Source organism: Staurois parvus, unplaced genomic scaffold, assembly GCF_062004578.1.
Source record: "Staurois parvus isolate SC_StPar_1 unplaced genomic scaffold, SC_StPar_1.0 ptg000406l, whole genome shotgun sequence".
NCBI classification, from domain to species: domain Eukaryota; kingdom Metazoa; phylum Chordata; class Amphibia; order Anura; family Ranidae; genus Staurois; species Staurois parvus.
The window spans coordinates 194,304-210,849 of NW_028318202.1; the positions used below are offsets into that span (position 1 = coordinate 194,304).

At 43.0% G+C, this 16,546-nt stretch overlaps 1 long non-coding RNA gene across 1 annotated transcript; it reads left to right on the top strand.

Annotated features, from left to right (window-relative positions):
* The first annotated feature begins 4,235 nt into the window (after nucleotides 1-4,235).
* LOC149455068 (uncharacterized) lies at nucleotides 4,236-8,873 on the top strand. The gene is made up of 2 exons (XR_016314104.1): nucleotides 4,236-4,398; nucleotides 8,186-8,873. It is a non-coding gene; the product is annotated as an uncharacterized LOC149455068 (long non-coding RNA).
* Nucleotides 8,874-16,546: the final 7,673 nt, after the last annotated feature.

Sequence of the window (16,546 nt, forward strand, 5' to 3'; positions counted from 1 at the left end):
AGATTACGGGCTTGGCAGCAGCAATGGGAGGCCCGTAATCTGCCAGCACCCTATGACAAAATGGAACACACCAGCAGTGTGAGGAGACCTGAAAGTGGCACATGGCAGAGTGTGGTGATGGAGACAGCAGCAATGGGAGGCCGTACAGGGACCCATGAGACACTCTGGACCTGGCAGCAGCATGAGGAGGCGGTACGGGGGCCCATGGCAGATTACGGGCCTGGCAGCAGCAATGGGAGGCCCGTAATCTGCCAGCACCCTATGACAAAATGGAACACACCAGCAGTGTGAGGAGACCTGAAAGTGGCACATGGCAGAGTGTGGCGATGGAGACAGCAGCAATGGGAGGCCGTACAGGGACCCATGAGACATTCTGGACCTGGCAGCAGCATGAGGAGGCGGTACGGGGGCCCATGGCAGATTACCATGGTCTCCTCACACTGCTGGTGTGTTCCATTTTGTCATAGGGTGCTGTCAGATTACGGGCCTCCCATTGCTGCTGCCAGGAACACACCAGCAGTGTGAAGAGACCTGAAAGTGGCACATGGCAGAGTGTGGCGATGGAGACAGCAGCAATGGGAGGCCGTACAGGGACCCATGAGACATTCTGGACCTGGCAGCAGCATGAGGAGGCGGTACGGGGGCCCATGGCAGATTACGGGCTTGGCAGCAGCAATGGGAGGCCCGTAATCTGCCAGCACCCTATGACAAAATGGAACCCACCAGCAGTGTGAGGAGACCTGAAAGTGGCACATGGCAGAGTGTGGCGATGGAGACAGCAGCAATGGGAGGCCGTACAGTTACCCATGAGACACTCTGTACCTGGCAGCAGCATGAGGAGGCGGTACGGGGGCCCATGGCAGATTACGGGCCTGGCAGCAGCAATGGGAGGCCCGTAATCTGCCAGCACCCTATGACAAAATGGAACACACCAGCAGTGTGAGGAGACCTGAAAGTGGCACATGGCAGAGTGTGGCGATGGAGACAGCAGCAATGGGAGGCCGTACAGGGACCCATGAGAGACTCTGGACCTGGCAGCAGCATGAGGAGGCGGTACAGGGTCCCATGGCAGATTACGGGCCTGGCAGCAGCAATGGGAGGCCCGTAATCTGCCAGCACCCTATGACAAAATGGAACACACCAGCAGTGTGAGGAGACCTGAAAGTAGCACATGTTTGGGGCATGATTCATGGCGGATTTAGTCAGTTGTGTCAGGAACTGGTGGTTTGAAATCCAGACTAATCCACGCCTGATTCATTTTCACAAACGTGAGTCTCTCCACACTTTGGGTGGACAGTCGTGTCCTCCGCGGAGTTACAATACCTCCTGCCGCACTAAACACGCGCTCCGATGCCACGCTACTGGCCGGGCATGACAGCCTTTCAAGGGCAAATTCAGCTAGTTGGGGCCAAAGGTCAAGTTTCGTTGCCCAGTAGTCAAGGGGATTGTCTACCTCGGTTGGCAGGGTGCTGTCCAAGTAGGCCCAAGCCTGTTGTTTGAGGTCCTGCTCCAGGTCCACCTGATGCTGCTGCTGCTGCGGCTGGTTAGTAGTTTCCTCACTGCGCTGGTGAAGAAAGCTACTCATCATCGACTGCAGACTGAGGCAGCCGCTGCTGTTGGAGCTGCCACTGCTCCTACCACCCCACCCCTCCCCTGCTGCCATGGCAGCGGAACGCGAGCGCACAGGGCCCACAGTGTCTGAGGATGGACGTTGGCGCAGAAAGGCAGAGACCAACTGACTACATAGGTGGTTTTTATAGTACGTTATTTTGGCCTCCCTCTCAGCAGGTGTGAAAAACGCCACCATTTTTGAACGGTAGCGAGGGTCCAACAAGGTGGACAGCCAAAAGTCATCCCTCTGTCTGATGGTTATTATTCGGCTGTCGCTACGCAAGCAACCGAGCATGCTATGGGCCATTTGTGCCAAGGAATGCGAGGGACTCCCTGCCTCCATCTCCACAGCATACTGCCACGGTGCGTCTGGGTCCTCTGTCTCCTCCTCCTCCTCCTCTACCAGATGCTCCTGCTCCTCCACTCCTGTCCGCTGAGTGGAAAAACCACCCATTTCACTCAATAATTCCTGAGCACAAATGTCCTCCTCTACCTCCTCTTCTTCTTCCTGTTCTGCCCCCACAGGGGTCATGTGGCGTTGAGATCTGTGCGCCACGTCTACCGCACCCTGACCAGCCATTGTTAACAGCATTTGTTCCAGGACGTGCAACAGAGGAATGACGTCGTTCATCCCATAGTCCTGCCGACTCACGAATAGCGTGGCCTCCTCAAAGGGCCTGAGCAAGCGGCAGGTGTCACGCATGAGCTGCCAATGGCTGACATCGAAGTTACACAGGGGAGTACCTTTATCCGCTTGTAACATCAGGAAATCGGTGATGGCCTTTCGCTGTTCGTAAAGGCGTTCTAACATGTGTAGGGTTGAATTCCACCTTGTTGCAACGTCGCAGATCAGGCGATGCTGTGGAATTCCGTTCTGCCGCTGCAGCTCAAGGAGGGTGTGCTTTGCGGTGTAGGAATGGCTGAAATGCATGCAAAGTTTACGTGACATTTTAAGGATGTCTTGCAGTGGGATGGTGGATTTTAGGAACCGCTTGACAACCAGATTGAACACGTGAGCCATGCATGGCGCATGGCACAACCTTCCTTGACGCAGAGCAGACACCATGTTCTTTCTGTTGTCGGTCAACATGGTTCCGATTTTCAGTTTGCGCGGAGACAGCCATCTGTCGATTTCTCTGTTCATTACACTCAGAAGTTCCTCCCCTGTGTGACTACGTTCGCCAAGGCATACCAGGTGCAGCACAGCGTGACACCGTTGCGCCCTGCACATGTGATATGCCGGTCGGGTAATGGGACTTGGCACGGGGGTGGCGGCTGAGGACACGGCGGAAGAAGAGGTGGTAGAGGCGGACATCTTTGCCGGACCAAGGACGTGCAAACGTGGAGGCAAAAGCGGCGTGACCTGTCCAAGTTGCTGGTGCGGCTGTGCCGGCACCACGTTCACCCAGTGGGCCGTAAATGACGTACTGTCCCTGACCGTAGTTACAGCTCCACACGTCGGCGCTGCCGTGCACTTTGGCAGAGACCGACATGCTCAAAGACTGGCCCACCATCTCTTCTACATGTGAATGCAGGGCTGGCACTGCCTTTTTGGCGAAGAAATGACGGCTTGGCACTCTCCACCGCGGCGCGGCACAAGCCATCTGTTAGAAGCTTTCCATAACCTAATATCTAATATCTTCTTATTAACAGTACTAACATAAGTATGAATGAGTTGGATCTTAATAGAATAATTGAGTTATTATATTTATATTTGTTCTAGATTGGGAAAAGTAAGGAATTAGACTTCATAGTCTGTGTATATACATATGAACATATATCTTGGGTTTTTCCTTTACATTCAAGCCACATATGAGAGCAATTAGCTATACCTTCCCCCATCCTCCCCCATCTATGTAAGAGATTATATGTTTCACTAACTAGTGAATTGTTCGGTTTACAAGGTTTATACTGTAATATTTCTTGATTACGATATTTATATACGAGATAACTCTTAGTAAGATTACTTTTAGGAGAATATATATATATATATATATATATGTATGTGTTAAACATCTAATGTATTCTAATTGATGGAATGTCAGTGAAGTTTTGTCTAGGCCTTCTTAGGTTACGCTCAGACTTTAGGAGAAGTAGACTGGAGGTTTGTTATATATACACATCTGTTTCCAGTTATCTTAGTAGGACTACAAGAGAATACCAACCCACTTTTAGGAGATTGGGGGCTGGATTGCTCTTTCTAGAGCAGGACAAAGGTTTAAGCATACATTCTTTGGGCAGCAAGGCGAAGGGAGCTGCTTGCTTATATCTACACACATTCATATTATACACACACAATTACATACAATTTTATTATTAAGAACTTAACTATACTTTTTGGACTTTATTTAAACATTCTGTATTCCAATATTTTATTTCTAATTTTATGCAACGTTATTATTAAATCATCTTTTTGAGTTTATACAAGAAGTGGAAGGACTTTCTATCTGAACATTTCTCATCAATACAAGTTAAGAAAATATCGAGACAATAAGATATTTTACAGTGGCGAGCCTCCAGTTCGATTAGTTTCCGCGGATCGATTATTTTTGACTTTTTTCTCTTTCATCTTGATGAGAGGGACGCTGTTTGTAAGTCAACAAAATATGAAGTCAAGCTTTCAGGAGAAGTAAAAGTCTTCAACAGATGAATCGTCGGCATAATCGAGAACCTAAATGCAGAATTGGTGAGAATTTTGCGCAATTGCAAGAAACGCTGTTCCTTGGTAATGTCATTTCCCGCCAAGAGAGAAAAGACGCGTTATGTAAAGAAAGACCTTCTTAATTGGTAAGTAATGGATTTTATTGATGAATTATCTAGAGAGAGTAAGTTAGAATTCAAGAATCTGTCTACATTTGTTAAAGATAATGAACTTTGGCGGTACATGTATAATGAGTGCTTACAGGCTAATAGTAAGATAGAAAAATCTAAGCTTTCCTTTAAGAAACTGAGCAAACAAGTTAGAAATGTAATGAAGTTAGTTAATGTTTTTAACGCCATGATTTTTGATATTCCTAAGACTGCTTGTGTAATGAAGCAAGATCAGAGCAGTGTATGTGCTAATTGCCAGATTTTGACTGAGCAAATAGATGATATGCAAAGCGCAATTCAAACAAAAGACATTCAGTTATCTGACCTGCAGAATGATGTAAAAAGAATTTGTGTGAATACTAAGGCAGAGAAACAAAAATCTTTTGTACCAGAGATCCAGTCTATAGAAGGAGACCCTATAGATCAGGAAGAAATGTGTAAGAGAAATTAAGGAATAAAGCTGCAAAACTTAATCTTAAAATCCTTGATCAGCTCATGAAAATTTTGAAGGATATGCCAGCCTATGATATGGACGCCGATGCTTTCTATAACATGGAGGTTTATGAAAATTTTTGTAATAATTTTTGTTTAAATCAGGAGCAAAGAAATTTTCTATTCTGTTTATGGCTCCCCAGTGTTATGGCATGTAGATTAATCAAAATGCCATATATTGAGGATGATGAGGAAATGCATAGCAATGCATCAGACCGACTACGTCAATTATTGAAATTTACTACTGGAGAGGAAACTCCTTCTTTGGAAATCTTAGACTCCTTAAGAGCTACGATTAATGATGATCCTTTTGAATTTAAAAATAGATTTTCTAAAGTATACAAAATGATATTTAATTTAGACAATGAGACTCCTTCTATGGTAAATGCTTTTGTTAAAAAATTCAAGTATCTTGATCCAGCATCTTTTATTATTGCTACTGGAAAAAATGATTTAGATCACGCAGCCAAAGTTATTGATACGGTTAGGAGACAACTTAAATTAAACAATCAGAAGAAGGAAAGTTTAATTGTTCAAAATGGAGAACAGAGAGAGACCATGTGCTTAGCCACACCCAGTTATGATGATGAACACGTCACAGGCAGGACGAGAGTCTCAGAGCAGACAGGAAATACTATTTGTTTCTATTGTAAACGATTTGGTCATTTGAAAAGAGATTGTATTCAGTATAAATTAGATTTACAAAGAAAAGCTTTGGAATTAGAAGACCAAAATATAATTTCTGAACAATCTGCTCCTCCATGTTCCAACAATAGTCTGTCTGAGTTGCCTTATGCCTCAGAAGTTATAAAGATCAGTTCACTGAGAGTTAACAACAGCTTAAACAATATGGTAAACAGTGCTGTTGTCATTAATAGGAATGGTTTATTGCCATTGCCGAAATTTAAATCAGGATCAAATCGAGATTCTTCTTCCTTACCGTTGGAATATGTTGCTCCAAATTTATTGGATGAAAGTGGAAGGCCCAAATCAACATCAATTGATTCTTCCATGTACTGTAATGTTGGAAGTATTTGTACAGCAACTGATGACATGTCTTCAGATCATAAATGGCCACATACAGGAACCAATCTTGAATTGGAACAATTGGTTAGATCACATACAGATCTTTGGAGTCAAAGCAAAAATGATGTAGGTTTGTTTACAAATTTTGAAGTTGACATTGAAGGTAGAGACCCTAAGCCTCAATCTCAATACAAATTTTGAAGTTGACATTGAAGGTAGAGACCCTAAGCCTCAATCTCAATACAAATTACCATTAGAATCAATTAATCCAATCTCTTCCATTGTAGATGAGTTTTTACAGCAAGGAATTTTAAAGAAAGTACAATCAGTGGTGAATAATTGTATTTGGCCTATCAAAGCTGATAATTCATATTCTTTATCAGTTGATTTCAGGACATTGAACAAATGCATCACAAATAACAGATCTATTGTTCCTGATTGTAACATAATGTCACATCTGGATGCCAAGGCCAAAATATTCTCAGTACTTGAAATCGCCAATAGCCATTTGTCAGTACCCTTAGCTAAGAGTTGTCAATATAAACTTGCTTTTAGCTTCAACAAAGAAACGTATACATTCACAAGATTAGCCCCAGGCTTAGATTTAAGTGATGGAATTGTTCATGAGTATTTGGGAAAATATTATCTAAATTCTCTAGGCCAGAATGTATTGTCCAGCATGTAGACAAGCTTCTCTTGTCTACACAAAATATAACTGAGCATATCTCTCTTTTGTCTGAAATATTTACGTTGTTACAAACAGCAGGATTGAAATTGAATACAGAGAAAGTTCAGTTGATGAAAAGACAGGGGAATTCCTTCATATGCAAATTAGTCATGGACAGAGACAGTTGTTGCAAGAAAAAGTTAGAACTATTTCTGCATATCCAATGCCAACAAATCGCAAGGCTTTGCATCAGTTTTTGAGCGAAGTAAATCATTGTAAAGATTTTATACCCAATTTTGCAGAGAAGTCTAGATCATTATTTGATCGTTTGAAACAAAAATATGGTGTGTCCGATCAATGGGATCAAACTGAGAAAGAAGCTTTTGAACTATTGAAATGGGATTTGCAGAATGCTACTACATTAAATACTGTTGAGTTTTGTAGTAAAATTTCTTTTGTTTTAGAAACCAATGTTTCCAATAATGCAATCTCAGTAACTTTTTCACAATTAAAAGAAGGTAATCAGAAAATAATAGGTTTCTTCTCAAGAACTTTGACAAATATGGAGAAAAACTTTGATGCACATATGAAAAAATTGTTAAGTGTTTTCTTTGCAGTCAAAATAACTGAACACATTGTGAGGTCTAATCAGATCATATTACAGACACCTGATTCATCATTGAAACTCCTAGAGGAAGATGGTTCAACAGAAAATTATCGTGAAAATTATCCTATATGGTACAAAACACTATCATCCAAACACATACAGATAGAAGTAACAAAAAGACATTTTCAGGAAAACATACCAACACATGTTTGTACAGCTGTAGGTGAGAAGTTTGTACCTCATGTTTTCAACATAGGAATTGAGAAAAGTTTGAAACCAGTATGTATTACTGCAGATCAGTCTTACACTACAAGAAGTAAGTCAACACAAAAAACAGCTACGCATATTTCCAATGTTATAGAGATAAGATCAAAGGCATGATCCTTTGTCATCTCTGGGTTGATACAAAACCTTTCTTTGGTTTTGAAACCAAGGTTTTGACTCATGACCAATAATGGAGATGTAGCGTCCTGTTATATTTATTTTTGTTTATTTCAGGTACTTATATAGCGTCGTCAATTTTACTATTTTATATGTAGTGCTTTTTACATATATAGTACATTCACATAAGTCCCTAACCCTCAAGAGGTGTACAATCTGAGGTCCCTAACTCACAGTCATACATACACATACTAGGGCCAATTTAGATAGGAGCAATTCTCCTACCAACATGACTTTGAAGTGTGGAAGGAAACCGGAGTACCCGAGGAAACCCACGCAAGCACAGGGAGAACATACAAACTCCAGGCAGGTGATGCCATGGTTGGGATTTGAACCAGCAGCCCTAGTACTGTTAGGCGGAAGTGCCTGCATTCTAAAATAGAACACTACAAGTCAATAAGAAGTGTTATAATCAAAATATGTCTTCCATGTCATGACTAGAAATGTTTGTGATTGTGATATGTAATGTTAACAGATAAATGTAAGAGGATTATCAATGCCAAAATAATGATACTGCATTTCTGTTACAGGAAATGACCTAAGAGTAACTGTTAAAGGAAGAAAACTCAAATATTTCTAAACCTTTCAGATGATAATACATTTTCCAAGAAGGAAATTTATTCTGGAAGAAGCTTTGCAACAAGAATTTCATTCATCATAGTTTTTGTTGTTCTTTTTATGTTCAATAAAGTTATTTTAACTTTACAGAGTGCTAGAAGAAGACAAGACATCTCAAGGCATCTCATAGAGGAAGAACTTATAAAACAATTGACTTTTGACTACTGATGAAATAATTCATTCATCAGATATATTGGTTTTTTTGTGTGTACATTTTATTTTGACATAATATGTTTACCATATTAAGATGAGATCAGTTTTCACATGAACATTTGCAATCACACACTATGTATTTTCAGAAGTGAAAGGGTTAAACTTTTGTTACAACAGAGTCACTCTACTTAGTTAGAACATCTGTTGTTAATTAAGCTAGAGATACGTTTTTCTAAGGTACATATAGAAAAACTTAGGCAAGCTTTACATTGTTATATGTATGTTTTTTAAAAAAAAAAATCATTTGATATACATGTATGGATTGAAGTTAGAGAACATATGTTATGTTTAAATGTTGATAAGGTAATTTGAAAAATGTATGGATTATAGAACTGTGTGCTACACACATTTTGGAGGGAAAATATGAAACATCTATTTTTTAAGTGACATATTTTAAGGTATTGTACTATAATGTTAGTTATACATTTATTAAGGGGATGAATTATTTGGTGAAAGGAAAGGAAAATAATAAGGGTAAAAATATTTTTATGTGATACATAACAAAAGGTTTATCAAAGAATTTGTTTTCCCATTATAGAATCAAATTAAAGATATGTTCAGATCAATTATCTTAAGATCCAAAAACGCATGAATGGATACGAAAGTGACGAGAATGTGTATAAATGGATTAAGATAAGGAAAATGATTAAGATTTGATAAAATCGATCATTTTGAGAGGGAAATGTTAGAAGCTTTCCATAACCTAATATCTAATATCTTCTTATTAACAGTACTAACATAAGTATGAATGAGTTGGATCTTAATAGAATAATTGAGTTATTATATTTATATTTGTTCTAGATTGGGAAAAGTAAGGAATTAGACTTCATAGTCTGTGTATATACATATGAACATATATCTTGGGTTTTTCCTTTACATTCAAGCCACATATGAGAGCAATTAGCTATACCTTCCCCCATCCTCCCCCATCTATGTAAGAGATTATATGTTTCACTAACTAGTGAATTGTTCGGTTTACAAGGTTTATACTGTAATATTTCTTGATTACGATATTTATATACGAGATAACTCTTAGTAAGATTACTTTTAGGAGAATATATATATATATATATATATATATATGTATGTGTTATACATCTAATGTATTCTAATTGATGGAATGTCAGTGAAGTTTTGTCTAGGCCTTCTTAGGTTACGCTCAGACTTTAGAAGTAGACTGGAGGTTTGTTATATATACACATCTGTTTCCAATTATCTTAGTAGGACTACAAGAGAATACCAACCCACTTTTAGGAGATTGGGGGCTGGATTGCTCTTTCTAGAGCAGGACAAAGGTTTAAGCATACATTCTTTGGGCAGCAAGGCGAAGGGAGCTGCTTGCTCATATCTACACACATTCATATTATACACACACAATTACATACAATTTTATTAAGAACTTAACTATACTTTTTGGACTTTATTTAAACATTCTGTATTCCAATATTTTATTTCTAATTTTATGCAACGTTATTATTAAATCATCTTTTTGAGTTTATACAAGAAGTGGAAGGACTTTCTATCTGAACATTTCTCATCAATACAAGTTAAGAAAATATCGAGACAATACGATATTTTACACCATCATTTCTCGGAAAGGTGCTGAGTCCACCACTTAGAAAGGGAGGGACTGCAGCACCAGCAACTTGGACAGGAGGACGTTCAGCTTCTGCACCGTCGGGTGCGTGCTCGCAAACTGTTGTCTCTTGGAAACAGATTCCAAGAAAGACTGCTGACGGAATCCGTGAAGAGGAGTAGCAGGAGAAGGAGCATCTGAACGAGCGGAAGATGCCAACGAGCGACAACTCCCCTCAGCAGAGGTGTTGGAGCCTTGACTGGCTGATAGAGGGCGATTGACGTCGGGTGACGGAGCAAGTAACGGAGCGGGTGATGGAGCGGGGGCTGGGGCAGACAGAACCGCCGTATCTTTATCACGGTTTTCCCAGGCCACCAAATGGCGACGCTGCATATGCTGACGCAACGCTGTAGTCCCAACATGGGCCCCCTGGCCACGCTTGACTTTCTGGCCACATAGTCGACATACGGCTACGTTTACTTCCTCGGGCGGCTTGACAAAAAATTGCCACACCGCCGAGTAGGAAAGTTTGCCCCCGCTACTCCTCACTGGCTGACTGCTACTTCCTCCGTGCACACCGGCACCACTACTGGCCGTGGTGGTAGGCTGCAGTGGAGCTGGTGCTCTACTCCGTGGCCGTTTGCCTCCACTGACACTGCTGCGACCCTGCTGCCTCCTGGGCAACGCACCGACTGTTTTACTCGCTGCCAAGCTGGCACCCTCTTCTCCTGATGATGCGGAAGCAATAGCCTGATGACGACGAGGCTGCCAAGTGCAATCAGCCTCATCATCATCAATTAGGGTCTCCGCCTCACTACTAGCCCCCTCGGCTGCGTGTGGGTCAGGAGACAGACCTGTCTCTAGACCGACTACCGAGCCACTCTCCTCGCCAGTACTTCTTCGCCTGGCTGCTGAAGAGGCGGATGTCTCCCCCCGTTCCTGACCGCCCTCTGTTAGCTCTTCCTCACTGTACAGTGGGGCTGAGCCCACAGCATGCGATACTTTGCTTGGTGAGGGAACACCAAAGGACAGGGGCAGGTAGAGGACACGTGATTTCAGTGGGCTTGCTCCCGGGCCATGCCAACTAACGGTTGTGTCTGACGTACCCACCGACCATTGGCTGTAGGTGTCAGAGGTGACCTGGGAAGAGGAAGACGACCGAGCCAACCAATCGATGACGGCAGGGTTGTCGGTGGAGACACGACCGCTGGATGACACCGGGAGCACTGGCCTCTGGCTGCGACTAGTGCTGCCTCGACCCCTTCCTCTGCTGCCACGTCTGCTCGCTCCTAAAACATTGCCTCCTCTGCCACTCCTCTGCATGTTGTCTGACATACTCTTTAATTCAAAGATTCTGTGTCCCTGAGTAACAATTCTGTGTCCCTGAGTAACAATTCTGTGTCTGTCCCTGAGTAACAATTCTGTGTCCCTGAGTAACAATTCTGTGTCCCTGAGTAACAATTCTGTGTCCCTCACTAACAATTCTGTGTCCCTCAGTAACAATTCTGTGTCCCTCAGTAACAATTCTGTGTCCCTCAGTAACAATTCTGTGTCTGTCCCTGAGTAACAATTCTGTGTCTGTCCCTGAGTAACAATTCTGTGTCCCTCAGTAACAATTCTGTGTCCCTCAGTAACAATTCTGTGTCTGTCCCTGAGTAACAATTCTGTGTCCCTGAGTAACAATTCTGTGTCCCTCAGTAACAATTCTGTGTCCCTCAGTAACAATTCTGTGTCCCTGAGTAACAATTCTGTGTCCCTCAGTAACAATTCTTTGTCTGTCCCTGAGTAACAATTCTGTGTCCCTGAGTAACAATTCTGTGTCCCTCAGTAACAATTCTGTGTCCCTCAGTAACAATTCTGTGTCTGTCCCTGAGTAACAATTCTGTGTCTGTCCCTGAGTAACAATTCTGTGTCCCTCAGTAACAATTCTGTGTCCCTCAGTAACAATTCTGTGTCTGTCCCTGAGTAACAATTCTGTGTCCCTGAGTAACAATTCTGTGTCCCTGAGTAACAATTCTGTGTCCCTGAGTAACAATTCTGTGTCCCTCAGTAACAATTCTGTGTCTGTCCCTGAGTAACAATTCTGTGTCTGTCCCTGAGTAACAATTCTGTGTCCCTCAGTAACAATTCTGTGTCACTCAGTAACAATTCTGTGTCCCTCAGTAACAATTCTGTGTCTGTCCCTGAGTAACAATTCTGTGTCTGTCCCTGAGTAACAATTCTGTGTCCCTCAGTAACAATTCTGTGTCCCTCAGTAACAATTCTGTGTCCCTCAGTAACAATTCTGTGTCTGTCCCTGAGTAACAATTCTGTGTCTGTCCCTGAGTAACAATTCTGTGTCCCTCAGTAACAATTCTGTGTCCCTCAGTAACAATTCTGTGTCTGTCCCTGAGTAACAATTCTGTGTCTGTCCCTGAGTAACAATTCTGTGTCCCTCAGTAACAATTCTGTGTCCCTCATTAACAATTCTGTGTCCCTCAGTAACAATTCTGTGTCCCTCAGTAACAATTCTGTGTCCCTCAGTAACAATTCTGTGTCTGTCCCTGAGTAACAATTCTGTGTCTGTCCCTGAGTAACAATTCTGTGTCCCTCAGTAACAATTCTGTGTCTGTCCCTGAGTAACAATTCTGTGTCTGTCCCTGAGTAACAATTCTGTGTCCCTCAGTAACAATTCTGTGTCCCTCATTAACAATTCTGTGTCCCTCAGTAACAATTCTGTGTCCCTCAGTAACAATTCTGTGTCCCTCAGTAACAATTCTGTGTCTGTCCCTGAGTAACAATTCTGTGTCTGTCCCTGAGTAACAATTCTGTGTCCCTCAGTAACAATTCTGTATCCCTCAGTAACAATTCTGTGTCTGTCCCTGAGTAACAATTCTGTGTCCCTCAGTAACAATTCTGTGTCCCTCAGTAACAATTCTGTGTCCCTCAGTAACAATTCTGTGTCTGTCCCTGAGTAACAATTCTGTGTCCCTGAGTAACAATTCTGTGTCCCTGAGTAACAATTCTGTGTCCCTGAGTAACAATTCTGTGTCCCTCAGTAACAATTCTGTGTCTGTCCCTGAGTAACAATTCTGTGTCTGTCCCTGAGTAACAATTCTGTGTCCCTCAGTAACAATTCTGTGTCACTCAGTAACAATTCTGTGTCCCTCAGTAACAATTCTGTGTCTGTCCCTGAGTAACAATTCTGTGTCTGTCCCTGAGTAACAATTCTGTGTCCCTCAGTAACAATTCTGTGTCCCTCAGTAACAATTCTGTGTCCCTCAGTAACAATTCTGTGTCTGTCCCTGAGTAACAATTCTGTGTCTGTCCCTGAGTAACAATTCTGTGTCCCTCAGTAACAATTCTGTGTCCCTCAGTAACAATTCTGTGTCTGTCCCTGAGTAACAATTCTGTGTCTGTCCCTGAGTAACAATTCTGTGTCCCTCAGTAACAATTCTGTGTCCCTCATTAACAATTCTGTGTCCCTCAGTAACAATTCTGTGTCCCTCAGTAACAATTCTGTGTCCCTCAGTAACAATTCTGTGTCTGTCCCTGAGTAACAATTCTGTGTCTGTCCCTGAGTAACAATTCTGTGTCCCTCAGTAACAATTCTGTGTCTGTCCCTGAGTAACAATTCTGTGTCTGTCCCTGAGTAACAATTCTGTGTCCCTCAGTAACAATTCTGTGTCCCTCATTAACAATTCTGTGTCCCTCAGTAACAATTCTGTGTCCCTCAGTAACAATTCTGTGTCCCTCAGTAACAATTCTGTGTCTGTCCCTGAGTAACAATTCTGTGTCTGTCCCTGAGTAACAATTCTGTGTCCCTCAGTAACAATTCTGTATCCCTCAGTAACAATTCTGTGTCTGTCCCTGAGTAACAATTCTGTGTCCCTCAGTAACAATTCTGTGTCCCTCAGTAACAATTCTGTGTCCCTCAGTAACAATTCTGTGTCTGTCCCTGAGTAACAATTCTGTGTCCCTAAGTAACGGTTCTGTGTCCCTAAGTAACAGTTCTGTGGCCCTAAGTAACGGTTCTGTGGCCCTAAGTAACGGTTCTGTGGCCCTAAGTAACGGTTCTGTGGCCCTAAGTAACGATTCTGTGGCCCTAACTCTCTCCCTCAATACAGACAGGTCTGCCTCTCTTGAATGACTGGAGGCAAATGGAGAATTCTAAAATGGCCACAATTTATAGCTCGACCATTACACAGTGCTGGCTGGCTGGCTGCTGATTGGCTAATGCGATCACATGTCATGAATGAATGCATTATGGGTCAGCGCGCCTTGTCTGCGCGCCTTCCCAGAGATCCCCGCTCCGTCGCCGCACATGTCGCCGCCATTTTTGGAAAAATTTCGATTCGCGCATCCGAAGTCCGCTAATTTTCGGATTCGTCGCGAATCGAAATTTTCCTAATATTCAAAACGAATTCCACTTCGCCAAGTTCGATTCGCTCATCTCTAATCTTGATCCTTGCCTTCTCTGCTGTCATCCATATTTTGCTACCACTCATTATTGACCCTTCACTTGTTCTCGACTACGCTTCTGCCTGATCCCAACCTGCGACTGCTTATTACCGACCTTGGCTTGTTTACTGACCATGTTTCCGATTGATCCTTACCTGCTCAATACGCTACTAGAGCTCCGCTTGCTCACCTCCTGGTGATGTGATCCTGAGGAACGCGACCTGGTGCTAACACACAGCAAAACCCATCTCCACCATCAGAAGCTCTGGTGAACACCAGTTAGTACTTAGACTCCGCACCTCAGGTGAGCCCACTCCTCCACCACGGTGAACTGCCTGTGTACCTTTCCTGCTGGTTTCAGTGTGAGCCTTTCCACTGCTATAGCAACTGGTCTTCGAGCATGACTCCTGATCGTGACAATATGCCACCCCCACTGCCCAGGTGTAGAATCGAATAAGACAGGGAGGCCGCACTGGCCCCCTGGTGCATGGGCATGTAAGCAGGTGCTCACAGGGTGTCTGTGTTTTTATAACCTTGCTTGCACTGCAATATTCTTGTGTTATTGTCAATACTGTGATTGCACTAAGCAGTTAGTTAGGCTGCTCAGATGTGAAGAGGTTAAGCTAGGTTCAGCATTCTTCGGGATTTCTGGGCTCTGTCCTCCTCCTTGTGCTTCTAATAAAAAGCGGAAGGGCTCTGTTCAGAGACAGAGCCCTGACCTGCATGAGAAAGAGAGGAGAGGCAAAACAGAAAGATTAAATCAACATTGCCAGCACTTTTCTGGGGAGATCCCCTGGAACTAGGACTCTTATCTAGGAAGTTATGCACTGAGCAGCCTATATTTAGTTAGTTAGGGGAAGACTGTTATTGCATGGTTGGACTGCATCGTTAAGAATGCTCAGTAAAGTTCCATTAACTGTTTCATGCCTGGCCTGAAGTTACTGCAAAGGGAGCATGGTATACTTGCTAAGAGTAACCAACACAAGAGAATGATATGGCAGCCAGACAGTGGGAGTATGGTACTAGCAAAGGTGACGGGCTCTCTGCATAGTGAGGGGAGTAGTGTGATGTTTGCCTCCCGAGCAGTCGGTGCCCCAGTTAACCGGGACTGCATCCATGTGGCAGGGACCTCAGGGAAGGAGTTAACCAAGGTAAATTGTGCGCTCAAGAGGTTCGCACAGTGTTGTGGCAGAACGTGTATTATATCACTGGGAGTGAGGTTGGACATTGCTGCATGGTGTCTGCTTCAAAATGTCACATTCCAAGCACAGGCCCCTTGTGCATGTGGGAAGTGGCTCCACCCACAGGCAGGGCTGCCATTGCAACCCCTGCAACTCCTGATGCTATGCCAGTGGCTCACAGCTAGAAAATGATGAAGAATTTTATGTGAGAGTACACATCCACACATTTTTGCACCTGTATGCAAGGTCTTTATCGAACATAAGAGCCTTTCACACTGCTGTGCTGTGGTTTGGTTCTGTGCAGTTAACCTGCGGTTTCCAATACACTTTGTCATGTCCTGTGCTTTTGGCACATTTTTTGAAAGCACACCATGCAATATGCAGGCCTTTTGGTGTGCTTTTATAAAACACAGGGCATAATAGAAAGGCACCATGCACACTGGGCGTTTGCCCAGCTATTCTAACACCATTTCTTCTGGCAGAAAATGTGCATAAAGCTGCATTTTGCATGCACATTTATGTACATTTGCTATTAAGGCATTCTATTGCCCAGAATATTTGTTTATTCTGGCCATTAGAATGCATTAATGTGCAAACACGCATAAACACCATATCAATAAAGTGTGTTAATGCACATTTTCCATGATCAGACACCTCCTCTGAACACGCAAGGTATGGGTTTTTTTTCCTGTCTCTAAACACCTTTGTGTGCATGGACACATAGGCTAACATAAAGGGGCATTTAGAGGCAGAAATGCAAAAGTCAAACGCCTGTAAAACACTGCGTTTGACAGCTGCAGTGTGTATGAGGCCTAACATCAGTAATATATTATGCCTGTATACAACAGGCCAAAAAATGCACC